Raw genomic sequence first — 21,587 nt, 5'->3', positions numbered from 1 at the left:
GTACCATGGTGATGAGGATTTCGATCCGAGGTCGGATCTTTCCCAAGGGAGGGGAGATGATGCGGAGCATCCTACGGTCATCCCCATGGACCTACCATCGTCTCATCAAGAGCCAAGAGGACCTATGACACGAGCACGAGCTAGAGCTCTCGAGAACGAGGTGACTTCCTTCCTTAATGATATCACATATGATCCACTCGAGACATGGCTACTACCTAAGTCCGATATGCTATGCATGATTAGGTGTCAAGAGGAGCCTCCTGAGGATGCACGTGAAGACGGACAAGCCGCCAAGTTCACGGGTGAAGAGAACCAACGGAAACGGGCAAGTTCACCTTCCAGGCCCCGGACATCCGGCCCCTGGAGCAACCACAGTAGCAGCAGCCCAGACGCCCAAGCCTACAGGGCCCGGACATCCGGCGTCCAGCCCGGACATCCGGCCCCAGCCCGGAAATCCGGCCAAAAGCCCGGAAATCCGGCGCCACGCTACAGAACATCCAGAAGTTTTGCCCTCCAGCCCGGACATCCGGCCCCTCCTGAAGCCCCAGACATCCGGCCCGTCGCTCGGACATCCGGCCACCCCTGTCTGCGCACAGTAAGGGCCGAGACCCGTGTACCCCTTCGACCCCCTAGACTATATATACTCCTTCTCCTCCATCTTTCTAGGGTTAGCATTGGTTTAGCTCATTTGTGAGATAGAGCATTGCTCATCCATTACGGATCTACTCCACGAGAGAGACCGCAGCCCCTCTACGGAGAAGATCCCCTTGGATTCAAGACCTCCTCACGGAGAAGACCCCCCTCAAGACCTCCTTTCGGAGAAGAACCGGTTACCTATGTATCGTCCCTTGTTTGATTTGGATCGTGTATCTCTTTGTGTTTCGAGGATCTAGCACATGTGTGATTGTTCTTGTTGGGTTGAGTGATTCTCTCGTGTCTTCCCCTCGTGTTTCCCCTCGTGTTCTTCGTGTTCTTAGTTGGGATCCGCTCCTTTCGTGAAAGATCGGCCATCTAGGGTTCCACCCTACATCACGTTTGGTATTCCTTTACTGTAAAACTCAAAAACAAGGAAAAAACAGAAACTGGCACTGGGCTCTAGGTTAATAGGTTAGTCCCAAAAATCATATAAAATAGCATATAAATGCATATAAAACATCTAAGATGGATAATATAATAGCATGAATACTTCATAAATTATAGATACGTTGGAGACGTATCAGCATCCCCAAGCTTAATTCCTGCTCGTCCTCGAGTAGGTAAATGATAAAAGAAATAATTTATGAAGTGTGAATGCTAGCAGGTGCACAAGTTTGATCAATGATAATTTCAATCACCTTTTCTAGCATCATTATATGTCATAATAGTAGCTCATCTCATAAAACTTTTCATGATCAAGTAACAGACTATTCACATGTTAAAGTATAGATCATAAACTTTCTTGAAAACTAACAAATAGTGCTCTTAGTCATCAAACAATTGCAATTCATCTTATTTTCAGGAAGGGTCTATGTCAGAGCTTTGATTTAGCAAACTCCACATACTCAACTATCATTTAATCTTCTCAATTGCTAACACGCACGTGATATTTATGGGTTCAAAGTTTTAATCGGACACAGAGAAAGATAGGGGCTTATAGATTCGCCTCCCAACATTTTACCTCAAGGGTAATGTCAACAATAATAGTTCATGATAACTTACATCCAATCGGATATATATATATAAGGATCTTTCCAACGCAATGTGCTTGCCAAAGGATAAAATGTAAAAAGAAAAGGTGAAGATCACCATGACTCTTGCATAAGGTAGAAGATAAAAGTAAAAGATAGGCCCTTCGCAGAGGGAAGCACAGGTTGTCATGTGCTTTTAAGGTTGGATGCACAAAATCTTAATGAAAAAGAACGTCACTTTATATTGCCTCTTGTGATAGAGACATTTATTATGCAGTCCGTCGCTTTTATTTCTTCCCTATCACAAGTTCGTATAAAGCTTATTTTCTTCGCACTAATAGATCATACATATTTAGAGAGCAATTTTTATTGCATGCGATGACAACTTACTTGAAGGATCTTACACAATCCATAGGTAGGTATGGTGGACTCTCATGGCAAAACTAGTTTAAGGGATATTTGGAAGCACAAGTAGTATCTCTACTTGGTGCAAAGAATTTGGCTAGCATGAGGGGGAAAGGCAAGCTCAACATGTTGGATGATCCATGACAATATACTTTATTTCGGATATAGGAAAACATAACCCATTACATTGTCTTCCTTGTCCAACATCATCCTTTTAGCATGTCATATTTTAATGAGTGCTCACAATTACAAAAGATGTCCAAGGTAGTATATTTATATGTGAAATCTCTCTTCCTTCAATATTCTTTCATGAATTGTTCAAGTGACCAATTCTAAGTTTGCTAACCTTCAATAAGTTTACTACCTATACTTATTATGTGTGAAGTCATTACTCCCCATGTTATAAGCATATGAAACATATATAAATTCAGGTTTATGATGTTCAATTCATTGTACCATTTACTCATAGGATATACGTGAAGCACATGAGTAAATGACAAACTACTCCAAAAAGATATAAGTGAAGAACACTGAGTAGTCAAATAATTAACTAGCCATGGGAGGATTCTTTTTCATTCAAGATTTCAAATCCAATGATTTTATTCAAACAGCAGTAAAATTGAAAATACGCTCCAAGCAAAACACATATCATGTGATGAATAAAAATATAGCTCCGAGTAAGGTACACCGATAGTTTTCAAGACGAAAGAGGGGATGCCTTCCAGGGCATCCCCATGCTTAGGCGCTTGAGTCTTCCTTGAGTATTACCTTGGGGTGCCTTGGGCATCCCCAAGCTAAGGGTCTTTCCACTCCTTATTCTCCTCATATCGATATCTCACCCAAAGCTTGAAAACTTCAATCACACAAAACTTAACGGAACTTCGTGAGATAGGTTAGTATGATAAAGAGTAAACCATTCACTCCGGTACTGTCAAAGACAAGGTTCATAATTGTTCTCACACAATGCCTACTGTACCATATCATTTCTACAATTTATATTAAGAAATATAAGCCATAGAAACTAGAAAACAAGCAAAGTATGCGATGAAAACAGAATCTATCAAAAACAGAACAGTCTGTAATGATCTGAACAGCAACCATACTTTTGCTACTCCAAAAATTATAAAATAAATTGGTGGACGTGAGGAATTTGTCTATTAATCATCTGCAAAAAGAATCAACTCAAAAGCACTCTTCTGTAAAAAATTACAGCTAATATCGTTAGCACAAAGTTTCTCTTTTTTACAGCAAGATTACATTAACTTTCACCCAAGTCTTCCCAAAGGTCTTACTTGGCATTTTATTGAAACAAAAGCTATAAAACATGATTACTACAGTAGCTTAATCATGTAAACACACAAAAACAGCAAGGGTAAATATTGGGTTGTCTCCCAACAAGCGCTTTTCTTTAGTGCCTTTTAGCTAGGCATGATGATTTCAATGATGCTCACATAAAAGAAAAGAATTGAAACATAAAGAGAGCATCATGAAGAATATGACTAGCATATTTGAATCTAACCCACTTCTATGCCTAGGGATTTTGTGATCACATAATTTATAGGAACAAGAATCAACTAGCATAGGAAGGCAAAACAAGTATAACTTCAAAACTTTAAGCACATAGAGAGGAAACTTGGTATTATTGCAACTCCTACAAGCATATATTCCTCCCTCATAATAAGTCTCAGTATCATCATGAATGAATTCAACAATATAACCATCACATAAAGCATTCTTTTCATGATCTACAAGCATAGAAATTTTTCTACTCTCCACATAAGCAAAATTCTTCTCATTCGGAATAGTGGGATCACTAATTCCTAAAGTTGACACTCTTCCAAACCCACTTTAGATGATAATATTATTCATACTCCAAAAGATATAAGTGAAGTTCATGGATCATTCTACGATTAATATAGACTAACCAATATCCAAGCTCAAAATGTATAAGTGAAGCACACGAAGCATTCTATAAAACCATACTCAAAAGATTTAAGTGAAGCACAAAGGGCAATTCTATAAGATCATACTTAAAAGATATAAGTGAAGCACATGAAGTATTCTATAAATTGATAAAGTGACATCTCATACTAGCATGTTTCTTAAAGGAAAAACAAAAACACAAAGGACACAAATCATGTGAACAAAACAAAAACCGAGGTATACCGATATTTGTTGAAGAAGAAAGATGGGATGCCAACCGGGGCATCCCCAAGCTTAGATGCTTGAGTATCCTCTGAAATATTTACTTGGGGTGCCTTGGGCATCCCCAAGCTTGAATTCTTGCCTCTCTTTATTCCTCTCATATTGATAGCTCCTCGATCTTCGAACACTTCATCCACACAAAACTTGAACAAAAACTTTGTGAGATCCGTTAGTGTAATAAAGCAAACTACCACTTTAAGGTACTGTAATGAACTCATTCTTTATTTAAATTGGTGTTAAACCTACTGTATTCCAACTTCTCTATGGTTCGTACCCCCCGATACTAACCATAGATTCATCAAAATAAGCAACCAACACGTGAAAAACAAAATCTGTCAAAAACAGGACAGTCGGTAGTAATCTGGATGTTTAGTATACTTCTGTAACTCCAAAAATTATGAACTAAATTTGACAATTTGAAAAATTTGTACAGAAGTAATGTGCAAAAAGTTTCAGACCCATTTGATCTTCCAGTAAAAAGTATAAAATCACGCGTTACAGCCAAAGTTTCTGTTTTTTGTTCTGCACATAGCAAGCAAGCAATCTAATCATCCTAAAACCAAAGCTTGGCACATTATTTTTGTAATACAATGGATATATACAAGGGGATAATTATTTACAGAGAAACTTCCATGAAAAATTCTACATTGTTTCCGTGAGCATGAACACAAGTGCTCAAGGTCGACCCTCACTTATTCAATGCATAACTTTCCAATCACTTCTCTTTTTGAAAAACTCTTTAGGCATGAGAGGCATGTAATTTTTTTTGCATTTTCATTCTTTAAAAAAAATTGTATGTTTCACCCACAACTAAACAGAAACAAAAAGGAAAAACAAAATCTACTTAGTGAAGAAAGCAAACAAGAACACACGAGAATATCAACCCCACGCTATTGCTCCCCGGCAACGGCGCCAGAAAAGAGCTTGATAATCCCCAAGTGCAGGGAATCATCGTAGCAATTTCCAAAGGTGGAAGTGATAAGTATGGAGTGTCGAACCCAGAAGGAGCTGAAGGTAAGATCAATATGCTCTCAAGCCCTATCTGCCACTGATACGACTCTACATGCACCGAACGTCTGCTTCCAACTAGAAACGAGAAATAAAACTACGTTGTAGGTATGAAGAGGATAACTTTGCATGGTATCAGAGAGCTAAAATATAAAAGTAGGTGTTGTTATCATAAAGTTAGAATATATTACTAAATATTATAAATAGCGAGTGTGGAATAATGATGGGTCGGTGTGTGGAATTATCCTTGGCAATTGTTAACAAGACCGGTAGTCGTCATTGCAATTTCATATGAGGGAGAGGCATAAGCTAACATACTTTCTCTTCTTGGATCATATGCACTTATGATTGGAACTCTAGCAAGCATCCGCAACTACTAAAGATCAGTAAGGTAAAACCCAACCATAGCATTAAAGCATCAAGTCCTCTTTATTCCCATACGCAATAACCCCCTTACTCGGGTTTGTGTTTCAGTCACTCACCAACCCACTATAAGCGAATCATGAACGTATTGCAACACCCTACAGCGGGAATCCCTCACACTTGCGTGACACGGAGAGCACCATGGGACAGCACCAAAATAAAACATACAACTCATACCAATCTAGATCATCAATCAACCCAAAGACAAAGGATATCTACTCAAAACATCATAGGATGGCAACACATCATTGGATCATAATATGTGGCATAAAGCACCATGTTCAAGTAGGGATTACAGCGGGGTGCGGGAGAGTGGACCGCGTAAAAGAGATGAGGATGGTGATGATGGTGGTGATATTGATGAAGACGATCACCGCGGCGATGATTCCCCTCCCGATGGCACTCCGGCGCCACCGAGAGAGAGGAGCAGAGGTTCTCCCTCTTGTGCTTCCTCCTCCATGCCCCCCTAGATGGGGAGAGGTTCTCCCTCTGGTCCTTGGCCTTCATGGCGATGATGGCCCCTCCGGGATCCTCCTCCATGGCCTCCGGTGATGATGGCCCCCTCCGGCAGGGTGCCAGAGAGGGCCTAGATTGATTTGTCGTGGCTACAGAGGCTTGCGGCGGCGGAACTTCCGATCTCGGTTATTTTCTGGGGGTTTCTGTATTTATAGGAATTTTTGGCGTTGGTTTCACGTCAGGGGGGTCTCCAAGTCGTCCACGAGGCAGGGGCCCACACCCAGGGGGTGGGCACGCCCCCCACCCTCGTGGACATCCCGGGACTCTTCTAGCCCAACTCTTTTGCTCCAGGGGCTTCTTTTTGTCCATAAAAAATCAACAAAAATTGTCACGTCAATTGGACTCCATTTGGTATTCCTTTTCTGTAAAACTCAAAAACAAGGAAAAAACAGAAACTGGCACTGGGCTCTAGGTTAATAGGTTAGTCCCAAAAATCATATATAAAATAGCATATAAATGCATATAAAACATCTACGATGGATAATATAATAGCATGAATACTTCATAAATTATAGATACGTTGGAGACGTATCAGGAACCCCTCGAACAAGAGCGCTTCAAGCGCCGGCTAATAGCCACGGATAGAAGCCTAAAAAAGAAACAGCAGAAGCTTCAAGCTGACCAAGACCTGCTCAACGACAGATCGACTGATGTCCTGGCAGCCGAATAATACGACCTTGAGGGACCAAAAAAGAGTTACCCGAAGCGTAAGCTGCTAGCCCAATTAGACGATGAGGCTTTGGAGCCCATACCACCCGTGCGTAATGCGGCTGACGGACCCGATAGACCACCACGTGGCCGGGACAGAGCGGCAACTCAAGCCGAACACAAGCCCGCACCACCTCGCCGAAAAAGCAGAGAAACAACAGCTCGGGAATACACATACGACCTACGACAGGACCTGGAAAATAAAGCAGGTCAGACCAGGTCAATCTACAGATCGTGGGGGCGTGCTCCGGCGCGAGAGGCGGGCTATCAAGCCTGGTGCGATAAACACAACCAACCCCGGGCTAAAAACCGAACACGGACTCCATCCGAACTGCGTCGTGACATGGCCCAATACAGAGGCGCCGCACACCCCCTATGCTTCACCGATGAGGTAATGGAGCACAAGTTCCCTGAAGGGTTTAAACCCGTGAACATCGAATCATACGACGGCACAACAGATCCCGTAGTATAGATTGAAGATTTTCTTCTCCACATTCACATGGCTCGCGGTGATGATCTACACGCCATCAAATACCTTCCCCTAAAACTTAAGGGGCCAGCTAGGCACTGGTTAAATAGCCTCCCAGAAAACTCAATTGGAAGCTGGGAAGACTTGGAAGATGCCTTTAGAGACAACTTCCAAGGCACTTATGTCCGCCCCCCGGATGCCGATGACCTCAGTCATATAGTCCAACAGCCCGGAGAGTCGGCCAGGAAATTCTGGACCAGGTTCCTAATTAAAAAGAACCAGATTGTCGACTGTCCGGATGTCGAAGCCCTAGCGGCCTTCAAACACAACATCAGCGATGAATGGCTCGCCCGACACCTCGGCCAAGAAAAGCCGAAGTCCATGGCAGCCCTTACAACACTAATGACCCGCTTCTGCGCGGGTGAGGATAGCTGGCTAGCCCGTAGCGGTAACAGCAGCAGCGACCCCGGCACTCCCGAAGCCCGAAACGGCAACGGAAGGCCCCGACGCAACGAACATAAGCGTTGGAGCAACAATGATGATATAGAGAATACGACAGTCAACGCCGGATTCAGTGGCTCCAAATACGGTCAACGGAAGAAGCCATTCAAACGAAACAAAGACGGTTCATCAAGCCTGGACCAAATACTTGATCGACCCTGCCAGATCCACGACACTCCTGATAAGCCTGGCAACCATACCAACAGAAGTTGTTGGGTCTTCAAACAGGCCGGCAAGTTAAGCGCCGAGCACAAGGAGAAAGGGTTGCCCGGTGAGGATGACGACGAGGAACCTCGCGCACCGAAAACAGGGGGTCAGAAGAAATTCCCCCCCCCCCCCGAAAACGGTGAACATGATATACGTCACCCATATCCCCAAGAGGGAGTGCAAGCGCACGCTAAGGGACATCTATGCGATAGAGCCAGTCGCCCCAAAATTCAACCCATGGTCGGCATGTCCGATCACCTTCGATCGCAGGGACCATCCGACCAGTATCCGTCACGGAGGTTCGGTCGCATTAGTCCTCGATCCAATCATCGATGGATTCCACCTTATGCGAGTCCTCATGGACGGCGGCAGCAGCCTTAACCTGCTCTATCAGGACACAGTCCGCAAGATTGGTATTGATCCATCAAGAATCAAGCCCACTAAAACTACCCTTAAAGGAGTGATACCCGGTGTAGAGGCCCGCTGCACGGGCTCAATCACATTGGAAGTGGTCTTCAGCTCGCTGGACAACTTCCGCAGCGAAGACTTGATCTTCGATATCGTCCTCTTCCGCAGTGGCTACCACGCACTGCTCGGACGAACCACGTTCGCTCGTTTCAACGCAATCCCGCACTATGCCTATCTCAAACTCAAGATGCCCGGACCACGCAGGGTCATACCAGTGAATGGAAACATGAACGCTCCATCCGCACTGAGGAGCACACCGCGGCCCTAGCAGCGGAAGTATAAGGTGGCCTCATTAAGCCAACTATTACGTCGGCGGCCAAGTCCTCGGACACTGTCAAACAAGCCCGGACTACCCCATTGTACGACAGTCCAACTCGTCAAGAGCTCGATTAGCAATTCGGCCTCCATCTCATCCCCTACCGAATTGTGGCATATGTGCCACGCGTACATAATTATGCACTAAAAATACCATGGGAAAGGATGGAGGCACAATAAGGACAATGCCTGCAATACGGTCAGACCCTACCAGGAAACTCACATTCCTCTTCTTCCTTTTTTTTATTTCAGGTGCCCTCAAACCACATCACCCTTTCGATGGTACCAAGGCCTCTTTCCGTGGCCCATTATGAAAACGCCGATCGATGATCCTCTCGAAGGACAGACAATACACCAAGGAGAAAAGCAGCATAGACGCGTGCCAGGGTACCTAAAGGATCCTTAAAGATCACCCCGTCCGCTTTCAGGACGCATGCACGGCCGCCCCTTGTGTTCAGCATGTAAAATAGCCTTGTTGCTTATTGCACTATTTGTATCAATACATTTTGACGTATCAATCAGACTACAATGGAAACAGTTTTTAGCCCAAACCTTCACGGCGTTGGCTTATCTCGTAAACATATGTTTCCCTGTTTTTGTCTGATTATCATGTACACCTCGGTATGGCCTAAATTGCCAGGGGCTTTATAAAGCCGCGTACATCCTTTAAATATTAAAACAAAGTCCGAACACTATCACAACTGCAATTCGGCGTCCCGAATATAACATTATATGCATTGGCTCCGAATCATGTCTTTGGTCAATAGTTGGGTTGCCCGGCTCCTGTGCTTGCTACCTTAAGTTCCGTCCGATCGGCTAGGGTAGTAAAGGGAGAACTACTGCGATTGTGTTTCTGGTTCACCTGGACAAACACCTCAGTAGACAAAGCCGAAAACTGACTGTCATGATGCGGCGAGAGCTGGTCAGCTATTCGGTGACTAAGTACAAATCGTTAGCGATTTTTCCGCATTATGCGATAGGCCGGCCTCCACCCGGCCGGGCATTCACAGCACCTGAGTTCGGATAATCGAACAATACTAGGGGCTGCGCCCGCACTACCACTATAAAACTCCTATGGCTAAGTGAGGGCGATAAAGCCGTATGATGTCTACTACACAATCTTCTTCTTGTAGACGTTGTTGGGCCTCCAAGTGCAGAGGTTTGTAGGACAGTAGAAAATTTCCCTCAAGTGGATGACCTAAGGTTTATCAATCCGTGGGAGGCGTAGGATGAAGATGGTCTCTCTCAAGCAACCCTGCAACCAAATAACAAAGAGTCTCTTGTGTCCCCAACACACCCAATACAACGGTAAATTGTATAGGTGCACTAGTTCGGCGAAGAGATGGTGATACAAGTGCAATATGGATGGTAGATATAGGTTTTGTAATCTGAAAATATAAAAACAGCAAGGTAACAATTAATAAAAGTGAGCGTAAACGGTATTGCAATGCTAGGAAACAAGGCCTAGGGTTCATACTTTCACTAGTGCAAGTTCTCTCAACAATAATAACATAATTGGATCATATAACTATCCCTCAACATGCAACAAAGAGTCACTCCAAAGTCACTAATAGCAGAGAACAAACGAAGAGATTATTGTAGGGTACGAAACCACCTCAAAGTTATCCTTTCTGATCGATATATTCAAGAGTCCGTAGTAAAATAACACGAAGCTATTCTTTCCGTTCAATCTATCATAGAGTTCGTACTAGAATAACACCTTAAGACACAAATCAACCAAAACCCTAACATCACCTAGATACTCCAATGTCACCTCAAGTATCCGTGGGTATGATTATACGATATGCATCACACAATCTCAGATTCATCTATTCAACCAACACAAAGAACTTCAAAGAGTGCCCCAAAGTTTCTACCGGAGAGTCAAGATGAAAACGTGTGCCAACCCCTATGCATAAGTTCACAAGGTCACTGAACCCGCAAGTTGATCACCAAAACATACATCAAGTAGATCACGTGATATCCCATTGTCACCACAGATAAGCACATGCAAGACATACATCAAGTGTTCTCAAATCCTTAAAGACTCAATCCGATAAGATAACTTCAAAGGGAAAACTCAATCCATTACAAGAGAGTAGAGGGGGAGAAACATCATAAGATCCAACTATAATAGCAAAGCTCGCGATACATCAAGATCGTGCCGAATCAAGAACACGAGAGAGAGAGAGAGAGAGATCAAACACATAGCTACTGGCACATACCCTCAGCCCCGAGGGTGAACTACTCCCTCCTCGTCATGGAGAGCGCCGGGATGATGAAGATGGCCACCGATGAGGGATCCCCCCTCCGGCAGGGTGCCGGAACAGGGCCCCGATTGGTTTTTGGTGGCTACAGAGGCTTGCGGCAGCGGAACTCCCGATCTAGGTTATGTTCTGGAAGTTTGGGTATATATAAGAGGTTTTGGCGTCGGGAACAAGTCAGGGGGGTCTCCGAGGCGGCCACGAGGTAGGAGGCGCGCCCAGGGGGTAGGGCGTGCCCCCCACCCTCGTGGGTACCTCGGGACTCCTCTAGCCCATCTCCGGTGCTCCGTGGGCTTCTTCTGGTCCAAAAATAATCTCCGTCAATTTTCAGGTCAATTGGACTCCGTTTGGTTTTCCTTTTCTGTGATACTCAAAAACAAGGAAAAAATATAAACTGGCACTGGGCTCTAGGTTAATAGGTTAGTCCCAAAAATCATATAAAATAGCATATAAATGCATATAAAACATCCTAGATGGATAATATAATAGCATGGAACAATCAAAAATTATAGATACGTTGGAGACGTGTCAAGCATCCCCAAGCTTAATTCCTGCTCGTCCTCGAGTAGGTAAATGATAAAAACAGAATTTTTGATGTGGAATGCTACCTAACATATTTTCAATGTAATTCTCTTTATTGTGGCAAGAATATTCAGATCCATAAGATTCAAGACAAAAATTTAATATTGACATAAAAATAATAATACTTCAAGCATACTAACCAAGCAATTATGTCTTCTCAAAATAACATAGCCAAAGAAAGCTCATCCCTACAAAATCATATAGTTTGGCCATGCTTCATTTTCGTCACACAAAATGCTCCCATCATGCACAACCCCGATGACAAGCCAAGCAATTGTTTCATACTTTAGTGTTCTCAAACTTTTTTCAACTTTCACGCAATACATGAGCGTGAGCCATGGACATAGCACTGTGGGTGGAATAGAATATGATGATGGGGATTGTGTGGAGAAGACAAAAAAAGGAGAAAGTCTCACATTGACGCGGCTAATCAACGGGCTATGGAGATGCCCATCAATTGATGTCAATGCAAGGAGTAGGGATTGCCATGCAACAGATGCACTAGAGCTATAAATGTATGAAAGCTCAACAAAAGAAACTAAGTGGGTGTGCATCCAACTTGCTTGCTCACGAAGACCTAGGGCATTTGAGGAAGCCCATTGTTGGAATATACAAGCCAAGTTCTATAATGAAAAATTCCCACTAGTATATGAAGTGACAATATAAGAGACTCTCTATCATGAGGATCATGGTGCTACTTTGAAGCACAAGTGTGGAAAAAGGATAGTAGCATTGTCCCTTTTATTTTCTTCCTTTTTTTATTTGGCCTTTCTTTTTTTTGGCCTTTCTTTTTTTTCATTTTTTCATTTAGCCTTTCCCTTTTTTTGGCCTTTTTTCGGGACAATGCTCTATTAATGATGATCATCACACTTCTATTTATTTACAACTCAAAGATTACAACTCGATACTAGAACAAAGTATGACTCTATATGAATGCCTCCGGCGGTGTACCGGGATGGGCAATGAATCAAGAGTGACATGTATGAAATTATGCATGGTGGCTTTGCCACAAATACGATGTCAACTACATGATCATGCAAGGCAATATAACAATGATGAAGCATGTCATAATGAACGGAACGGTGTAAAGTTGCATGGCAATATATCTTGGAATGGCTATGGAAATGCCATAATAGGTAGCTATGATGGCTGTTTTGAGGAAGATATAAGGAGGCTTATGTGTGATAGAGCGTATCGTATCACGGGGTTTGGATGCACCGGCGAAGTGTGCACCAACTCTCAAGGTGAGAAAGGGCAATGCATGGTACCGATGAGGCTAGCAATGATGGAAGGGTGAGAGTGCGTATAATCCATGGACTCAACATTAGTCATAAAGAACTCACATACTTATTGCAAAAATCTACAAGTCATCGAAACCAAGCACTACGCGCATGCTCCTAGGGGGATAGATTGGTAGGAAAAGACCATCGCTCGTCCCCGACCACCACTCATAAGGAGGACAATCAAAGAAACACCTCATGCTTCAAATTTGTTACACAACGGTTACCATACGTGCATGCTACGGGACTTGCAAACTTCAACACAAGTATTTCTCTAATTCACAAATACTCGACTAGCATGACTCTAATATCACCATCTTCATATCTCAAAACATTCATCAAGTATCAAACTTCTCATAGTATTCAATGCACTTTATATGAAAGTTTTTATTATACCCATCTTGGATGCCCATCATATTAGGACTAATTTTATAACCAAAGCAAATTACCATGCTGTTCTAAATACTCTCAAAATGATATAAGCGAAGCATGAGAGTTCATATATTTCTTCAAAATAAAACCACCGCCGTGCTCTAAGAAGGTATAAGTGAAGCACTAGAGCAAATGACAAACTACTCCAAAAGATATAAGTGAAGATCAATGAGTAGTTGAATAATTATGTAACTATGTGAAGACTCCCTAAAATTTAAGAATTTCAGATCTTGGTATTTTATTCAAACAGAAAGCAAAAAAAGAAAATAAAATGACGCTCCAAGCAAAACACATATCATGTGGTGAATAAAAATATAGCTCCAAGTAAACTTACCGATGAACGAAGACGAAAGAGGGGATGCCATCCGGGGCATCCCCAAGCTTAGGCTCTTGGTTGTCCTTGAATATTACCTTGGGGTGCCTTGGGAATCCCCAAGCTTAGGCTCTTGCCACTCCTTATTCCATAGTCCATCGAATCTTTACCCAAAACTTGAAAACTTCACAACACAAAACTCAACAGAAAACTCATAAGCTCCGTTAGTATAAGAAAATAAATCACCACTTAGGTACTGTTGTGAACTAATTCTAAATTCATATTGGTGTAATATCTACTGTATTCCAACTTCTCTATGGTTCATACCCTCCGATACTACTCATAGATTCATCAAAATAAGCAAACAACACATAGAAAACAGAATCTGTCAAAAACAGAACAGTCTGTAGTAATCTGTATCATTCGAATACTTATGTAACTCCAAAAATTCTGAAATAAATTGTGGACCTGAGTAATTTGTCTATTAATCATCTGCAAAAATAATCAACCTAAAAGCACTCTCCAGTAAAATATGGAAGCTAATCTTGTGAGCGCAAAAGTTTCTGTTTTTTACAGCATGATCGCAAAGACTTCACCCAAGTCTTCCCAAAGGTTCTACTTGGCACAAATACTAATTGAAACAATAAAACTACATCTAAACAGAGGCTAGATGAATTATTTATTACTAAACAGGAGCAAAAAGCAAAGAACAGAAATAAAATTGGGTTGGCTCCCAACAAGCGCTAACGTTTAACGCCCCTAGCTAGGCATGATGATTTCAATGATGCTCACATAAAAGATAAGAATTGAAACATAAAGAGAGAATCATGAAGAATATGACTAGCACATTTAAGTCTAACCATCTTCCTATGCATAGGGATTTTGTGAGCAAACAACTTATGGGAACAATAATCAACTAGCATAGGAAGGCAAAACAAGCATAACTTCAAAACTTTAAGCACATAGAGAGGAAACTTGATATTATTGCAATTCCTACAAGCATATGTCCCTCCCTCATAATAATTTTCAGTAGCATCATGAATGAATTCAACAATATAACCATCACATAAAGCATTATTTTCATGATCTACAAGCATAGAAAATTTACTACTCTCCACATAAGCAAAATTCTTCTCATTCGGAATAGTGGGAGTATCATAAGAAACTCGAATACTATAAATTGTTTCCATATTAAAAGAGTAATGTTCGGAAAAAGGGTAATCATAATCATGACAAGTTTTATAAATATAATCATCACTACCTTTTAGAGCATAAGTGTCAACACAATAATCATCATAAGTAGCAACTTTATTCTCATCATAATCAATTGAAACCTCTTCCAAGATAGTGGAATCATTACTAAATAAGGTCATGACCTCTCCAAATCTACTTTCATAATGGTCACAATAATATTCAACACCCTCCAAAATAGTGGGATCATTACTTCCTAAAGTTGACACTCTTCCAAACCCACTTTCATCAATATAATCATCATAGATAGGAGGCATGCTATCATCATAATAAATTTGCATATCAAAACTTGGGAGGTTAAATATATCATCTTCATAAATCATAGCATCCCCAAGCTTGGGACAAACATTAATTGCAACAAATAAATTCTCAAACATATCATTCTCATCAAACATAGCATTCCCAAGCTTGGGCCTTTTCATATCATAAGCATAATCACTCTCATCGTTAATAGTATGGATAGCACCAATAGTATAGTAATTATCATCATCACAATGAGTAATAGGAGCAACATCATTTGGAAGGGATACCTTTTTACCTTTGCTTCTATGTCTTTTCTTTTTCTTATTCGCATCATGTGTGGGTTTAATCCTCTTTTTGGAGCTCCTTATTAATGAGATTGGTTGAATAGAAAGCTCCTCCTCGTTACCTGATTCATCATAAAGAATAGGAGGATATTGGGAAATCTCTTCCATTTCATTAGTTTTCTCTTCATCTTCTATTTGTTTTCTTATCTTTATGTAATTGGCAATATAAGGATTTTCAATGCAATTCACCGCACAATACATATAAGTTTCCTATAGATCAAAATCAAGAACTTTATCAAGGACAAATTCTGGAAGATCCTTAGTTATACGTTTCATTTCTTCATAACCCACAAGCAAACTAAGTTCATTATGATGCGCAAGGGAAATCAAGTCATCACAATTTTTGGTCACGATTCGATCATGAAACAATTTGCATTGGAGATTTAAATTATCACGTTCATTGCAAAGTTCACAAGTATGGCAAAGAAATTTTAAATTTTCAGCACAAACATCTAGCCTCTCTTGCAACCATTTAGTTTCTAAATACTTATGCCTCTTGCAAAATCTATCTTCCCTATTTGGTGTGTACTTGCAAACTCTATGCACTCCACAAAAGTTGACATGCTTATAAGAGAAATTTTCATCATGACTAGTGCAATCATCATTAGTATCATGGATATTCAAAGAGTTCATACTAACAACATTGCAATCAAGCTCATCATTCACATATTTTATGCCAAGCATTCTATGTAATTCTTCTTCTAGTACTTGAGCACAATTTTCCTTCCCATCATTTTCACGAAAGACATTAAAAAGATGAAGCATATGAGGCAACCATAATTCCATTTTTTTGTTTTTTTATAAACTAAACTAGTGATAAAACAAGAAACTAAAAGATACAATTGCAAGATCTAAAGATATACCTTCAAGAACTCACCTCCCCGGCAACGGCGCCAGAAACTGCTTGATGTCTACTACACAACCTTCTTCTTGTAGACGTTGTTGGGCCTCCAAGTGCAGAGGTTTGTAGGACATTAGCAAATTTCCCTCAACTGGATGACCTAAGGTTTATCAATCCTTGGGAGGCGTACGATGAAGATGGTCCCTCTCAAGCAACCCTGCAACCAAATAACAAAGAGTCTCTTGTGTCCCCAACACACCCAGTACAATGGTAAATTGTATAGGTGCACTAGTTCGGCGAAGAGATGGTGATACAAGTGCAATATGGATGGTAGATATAGGTTTTTGTAATCTGAAAATATAAAAACAGCAAGGTAACAAGTAATAAAAGTGCGCGTAAACGGTATTGCAATGGTAGGAAACAAGGCCTAGGGTTCATACTTTCACTAGTGCAAGTTCTCTCAACAATAATAACATAATTGGATCATATAACTATCCCTCAACATGCAACAAAGAGTCACTCCAAAGTCACTAATAGCGGAGAACAAACGAAGAGATTATTGTAGGGTACGAAACCACCTCAAAGTTATCCTTTCTGATCGATCTATTCAAGAGTCCGTAGTAAAATAACACGAAGCTATTCTTTCCGTTCAATCTATCATAGAGTTCGTACTAGAATAACACCTTAAGACACAAATAAACCAAAACCCTAACGTCACCTAGATACTCCAATGTCACCTCAAGTATCCGTGGGTATGATTATACGATATGCATCACACAATCTCAGATTCATCTATTCAACCAACACAAAGAACTTCAAAGAGTGCCCCAAAGTTTCTACCGGAGAGTCAAGACGAAAACGTGTGCCAACCCCTATGCATAAGTTCACAAGGTCACTGAACCTGCAAGTTGATCACCAAAACATACATCAAGTAGATCATGTGATATCCCATTGTCACCACAGATAAGCACATGCAAGACATACATCAAGTGTTCTCAAATCCTTAAAGACTCAATCCGATAAGATAACTTCAAAGGGAAAACCCAATCCATTACAAGAGAGTATAGGGGGAGAAACATCATAAGATCCAACTATAATAGCAAAGCTCGCGATACATCAAGATCGTGCCGAATCAAGAACACGAGAGAGAGAGAGAGAGATCAAACACATAGCTACTGGTACATACCCTCAGCCCCGAGGGTGAACTACTCCCTCCTCGTCATGGAGAGCGCCGGGATGATGAAGATGGCCACCGGTGAGGGATCCCCCCCCTCCGGCAGGGTGCCGGAACAGGGCCCCGATTGGTTTTTGGTGGCTACAGAGGCTTGCGGCGGCGGAACTCCCGATCTAGGTTATGTTCTGGAAGTTTGGGTATATATAAGAGGTTTTGGCATCGGGAACAAGTCGGGGGGTCTCCGAGGCGGCCACGAGGTAGGGGGCGCGCCCAGGGGGTAGGGCGTTCCCCCACCCTCGTGGGTGCCTCGGGACTCCTCTGGCCCATCTCCGGTGCTCCGTGGGCTTCTTCTGGTCCAAAAATAATCTCCGTCAATTTTCAGGTCAATTGGACTCCGTTTGGTTTTCCTTTTCTGCGATACTCAAAAAAATAAAATGGCACTGGGCTCTAGGTTAATAGGTTAGTCCTAAAAATCATATAAAATAGCATATAAATGCATATAAAACATCCTAGATGGATAATATAATAGCATGGAACAATCAAAAATTATAGATATGTTGGAGACGTATCACCGTATAGTCCGATTGCCTGGTTCACCGCACTAACACCTCCTTCACAGACCAGTACGATGGGTCAAGTGTGTTTTAAGTGTCATCTCGAACACCCCCGTACTACCTACGTGGGGGCTGAAGCCGATGACTGGCCAACTCTCGGATATCATAAACAACCGCACAGGAGGAGATATTTTTATAAGCAATATATAATACATAAGCCTTGTCTCATGACACAGGATTGGACAACATAACTACATTCATTCAAACATGATATCCTTCGAACATTGGCCCTCTACAATGCGGGATCCTTTCAGGACATCATCAAAGTACCACTCCGGCATGCGGTGCTCTTTGCCAGCGGGCGGTCCCTCGGTTGCAAGCTTAACGGCGTCCATCCTCGCCCATTGCACCTTGACACGGGTGAAGGCCATCCGCGCACCTTCAATGCAGACCGACCGCTTCACGGCATCAAGCCGAGGGCAGGCGCTGACCAGCCGCTTGATGAGACCGAAGTAGCTACTGGCATGGGTTCAGCGGGCCAAAGACGGATTATCAAATCCCTCATGGTCAATTCAGCCACCCTATGCAGTTTGGTCCATTGCTTCAGCTAATCGCTGAGGGGCACATGATGCTCTGGTGCAAGGTACTGCGACCAGAACAGCTTCTCCGTTGAGCTCCCCTCTTTGGCCCGGAAGAACTCCGCGGCATCAACAACACTCCAGGGCAGGTCCGCAAACACTCCTGGAGAACTCCAAATCTGGGTTAGAAAGATATACCTTTTCTTCACAAATTTGCTCTGCATGTTAAAGGCCTTACCCGCCGCAATTTGCTTTGCCTCTTAGATCTCCTGGATAGCACTTTGGGCTTCGGCCCGGGCTTCCTGTGCGCTTTGGAGTGCCTTAGCAAGTTCGGAATTCTGCTCCGAACTCTTGCGCTCTAAGGACTCACATTTGCCTATGGCATCCTTGAGCTATTGTTGGACTTCCTCCACTCGCGATTCATGTTTAAGGCGGGAGACTCGTTCCTCCTCCACCTCCTTCTTGGCCTCGGCCAGCGCACTCTTGAGGGCCTCGACTTCAGACGTGTCAGCTGCAAACACAATTATAAAACTCATTGAGATATTACATCATAGCTGGCATCGTTTTAGACGTGCTTCGGTATTACATACCTTGTTTTTCTTCTAACTTCCGCCTTAACTCGGATGCTTCGGCGGCATGGGTAGCTGATGCCTGTTTTGCAGCCTGTTGGTTCAAACAAATATGTATGTTAACCCCCTGCGTGAGTTATTAGATCCTTTGTTCGGTTCTTCTTTCTGAACACCGAATAGAGTCTCAGGGGCTACTATATATACATAGGCATTCTTTTTATACAGTTAAAAGACACTGTAAGGCACATACCTCAAAGCCTCTTCAAAGGCTAGTGTAGGCTTCGCTCAGTCTGCTTTTCGTGGACTGAATCTTTTCAATCACCATACCCATATGGGTACGATGTTCTTCGACAATGGTGGCGCTCTGAAGTGCTCTCACCAGAGTGTCCAGCGCCTCCGCATCGGCAGAGGATGCCGGTATTGTAGGCACACCCCCTTCTCGTGAAGAGGGTTACTCCTCTATCTTGGGAACCGTGTGGGTTTCCGGAATCACACTTGGTTGGGGGGCAAGCTGGACATGGCCCCCGTCTTCAGTTTCCATGGGGGTCGGTTCCCCCATGTTCTTGGCAGCCTCCGGCACCTCTCCCTGTTCTGGAAGGGTCCTTTGGGATGACACCTCGGTGTTATCCGCGACAGTGGGGGAGGAAGCTGGTGGAGGCGATTCGCTCTTCATCATGTTCGGACCCAGCGAATTCCCGGAAGAGGAGGATCGCTGGGGGAGGACCTTAACCGGACTGCAGCATACAATTTACATACATTACAACTATAAGCTAGAAAAGCCGTATATATATATATATATATATATATATATATATATATATATATATATATATATATATATCTTTGAGTACTTACGATCCGGCCAGGGGCTTCGGCCTGGGGCGCCACTCATCGGCGTCCGACTCGGAGTCATCCATAAGGGAAGTCCTCCCTTTCTTGGACACTTCCGACTCTAGATCGGCGGAAGCTGCCCTCTTCTTCTTCTCCCCCTTGGGTGGGGGATCGCTCTCTTTCTCCTCCTCTTCCTCTTCGTCAGGGAGGAGAGAGTTTTGGTGTCTTCGGACACTACGTCCGAGGCGCCTTTATGGCGGAGGCCACTCTTGGCCTCCTTGCCCTTCTCCTTGGCCTTCTTTTCCGGTGCCTGGTACGGCGCCGGAACTAGCATCCTCGTCAACAGAGGAATAGCTTCGTCTTCGGGCAGCGGAGCCGGACAGTGAATCCGTTCCGCTTTCTTTGTCCAGCCCTGCAAAGGAAAATGGAGAGTTTAGTGTGCTCCTTGGGCTCGCAAAGTAATGTATCAAAGAACTTACGGAGGTTTCAGCGTGGGTGCTGTCATAGTCGAGGTCTTCGGTTGTCTCCGGCCATGACTTCTGGTTCTTGAAGAGCAGCTTCCACATGTCTTCATGCTTCGTGCCTAAGAACCGCTGCAGGGTCCGAGGACTGGCCGGGTCAAACTTCCACATGGGCTCTTGATGCGCTTCATGCTTCGTGCCGAAGAACCGTGCAGGGTCCGAGGACCGGCCGGGTCGAACTTCCACATGGGCTCTTGACGCGCCTGACAGCGGAGTATCCGGCAAAAGAGCATCACTTGAACCACGCTGGCGAGGCTGGTATTTTTATCTACCATGCTCTTGATGCGCTTCTCCAGCATCGTTACCTCATCAGACGACGCCCAGTCCAGGCCCTTGTTGAGCCAGGATGTCAGCCGCATTGGGGGCCCGGACTTGAACTCCGTCGGAATAGCCCATGTGGAGTCACGGGGCTCTGTGACATAGAACCACCCCTGCTGTCATCCCCTCACGGTCTCCACAAAGGTGCCCTTGGGCCAAGTGACATTGGGCAGTTTGCTCACCATAGCACCACCGCAATCCACGTGCTGGCCGTCCACCACTTTCGGCTTCACATTGAAGACCTTGAGACATAGGCCTAAGTGGGGGGAAACGCGGAGGAATGCCTCGCATACGACGATAAACGCCGAAATGTTGAGGAAAGAATTTGGGGCTAGATCATGGAAATCTAACCCATAGTAGAACATGAGGCCGTGGACGAAAGGATGAAGGGGAAACCCCAGTCCGCGAAGAAAATGAGGGATAAATACTACCCTCTCGCCGGGCTTTGGAGTGGGGATGGCCTGTTTTTTGGCCGGGAGCCGATGGGCGATTTCTTTGGCTAGATACCCCGCTTCCCGGAGTTCCTTGATGTTTTTCTCCGTGGCGGAGGAGGCCATCCACTTGCCCTGCGCTCTGAATCCGAACATGGCTAGAGTACTT

General features: G+C 43.4%; 1 pseudogene; it reads right to left on the bottom strand.

Moving 5' to 3' along the window:
* Window positions 1-21,028, bottom strand: part of LOC123158360 (uncharacterized) — a 43,952-nt pseudogene extending 22,924 nt beyond the window's left edge.
* Between the last annotated feature and the right edge of the window lie 559 nt (window positions 21,029-21,587).

This window comes from Triticum aestivum, chromosome 1D (assembly GCF_018294505.1).
Source record: "Triticum aestivum cultivar Chinese Spring chromosome 1D, IWGSC CS RefSeq v2.1, whole genome shotgun sequence".
Taxonomy (NCBI): Eukaryota; Viridiplantae; Streptophyta; class Magnoliopsida; order Poales; family Poaceae; genus Triticum; species Triticum aestivum.
Note: the sequence above shows the minus strand (reverse complement) of the source record. Positions and strands in the feature narration are given on the sequence as shown.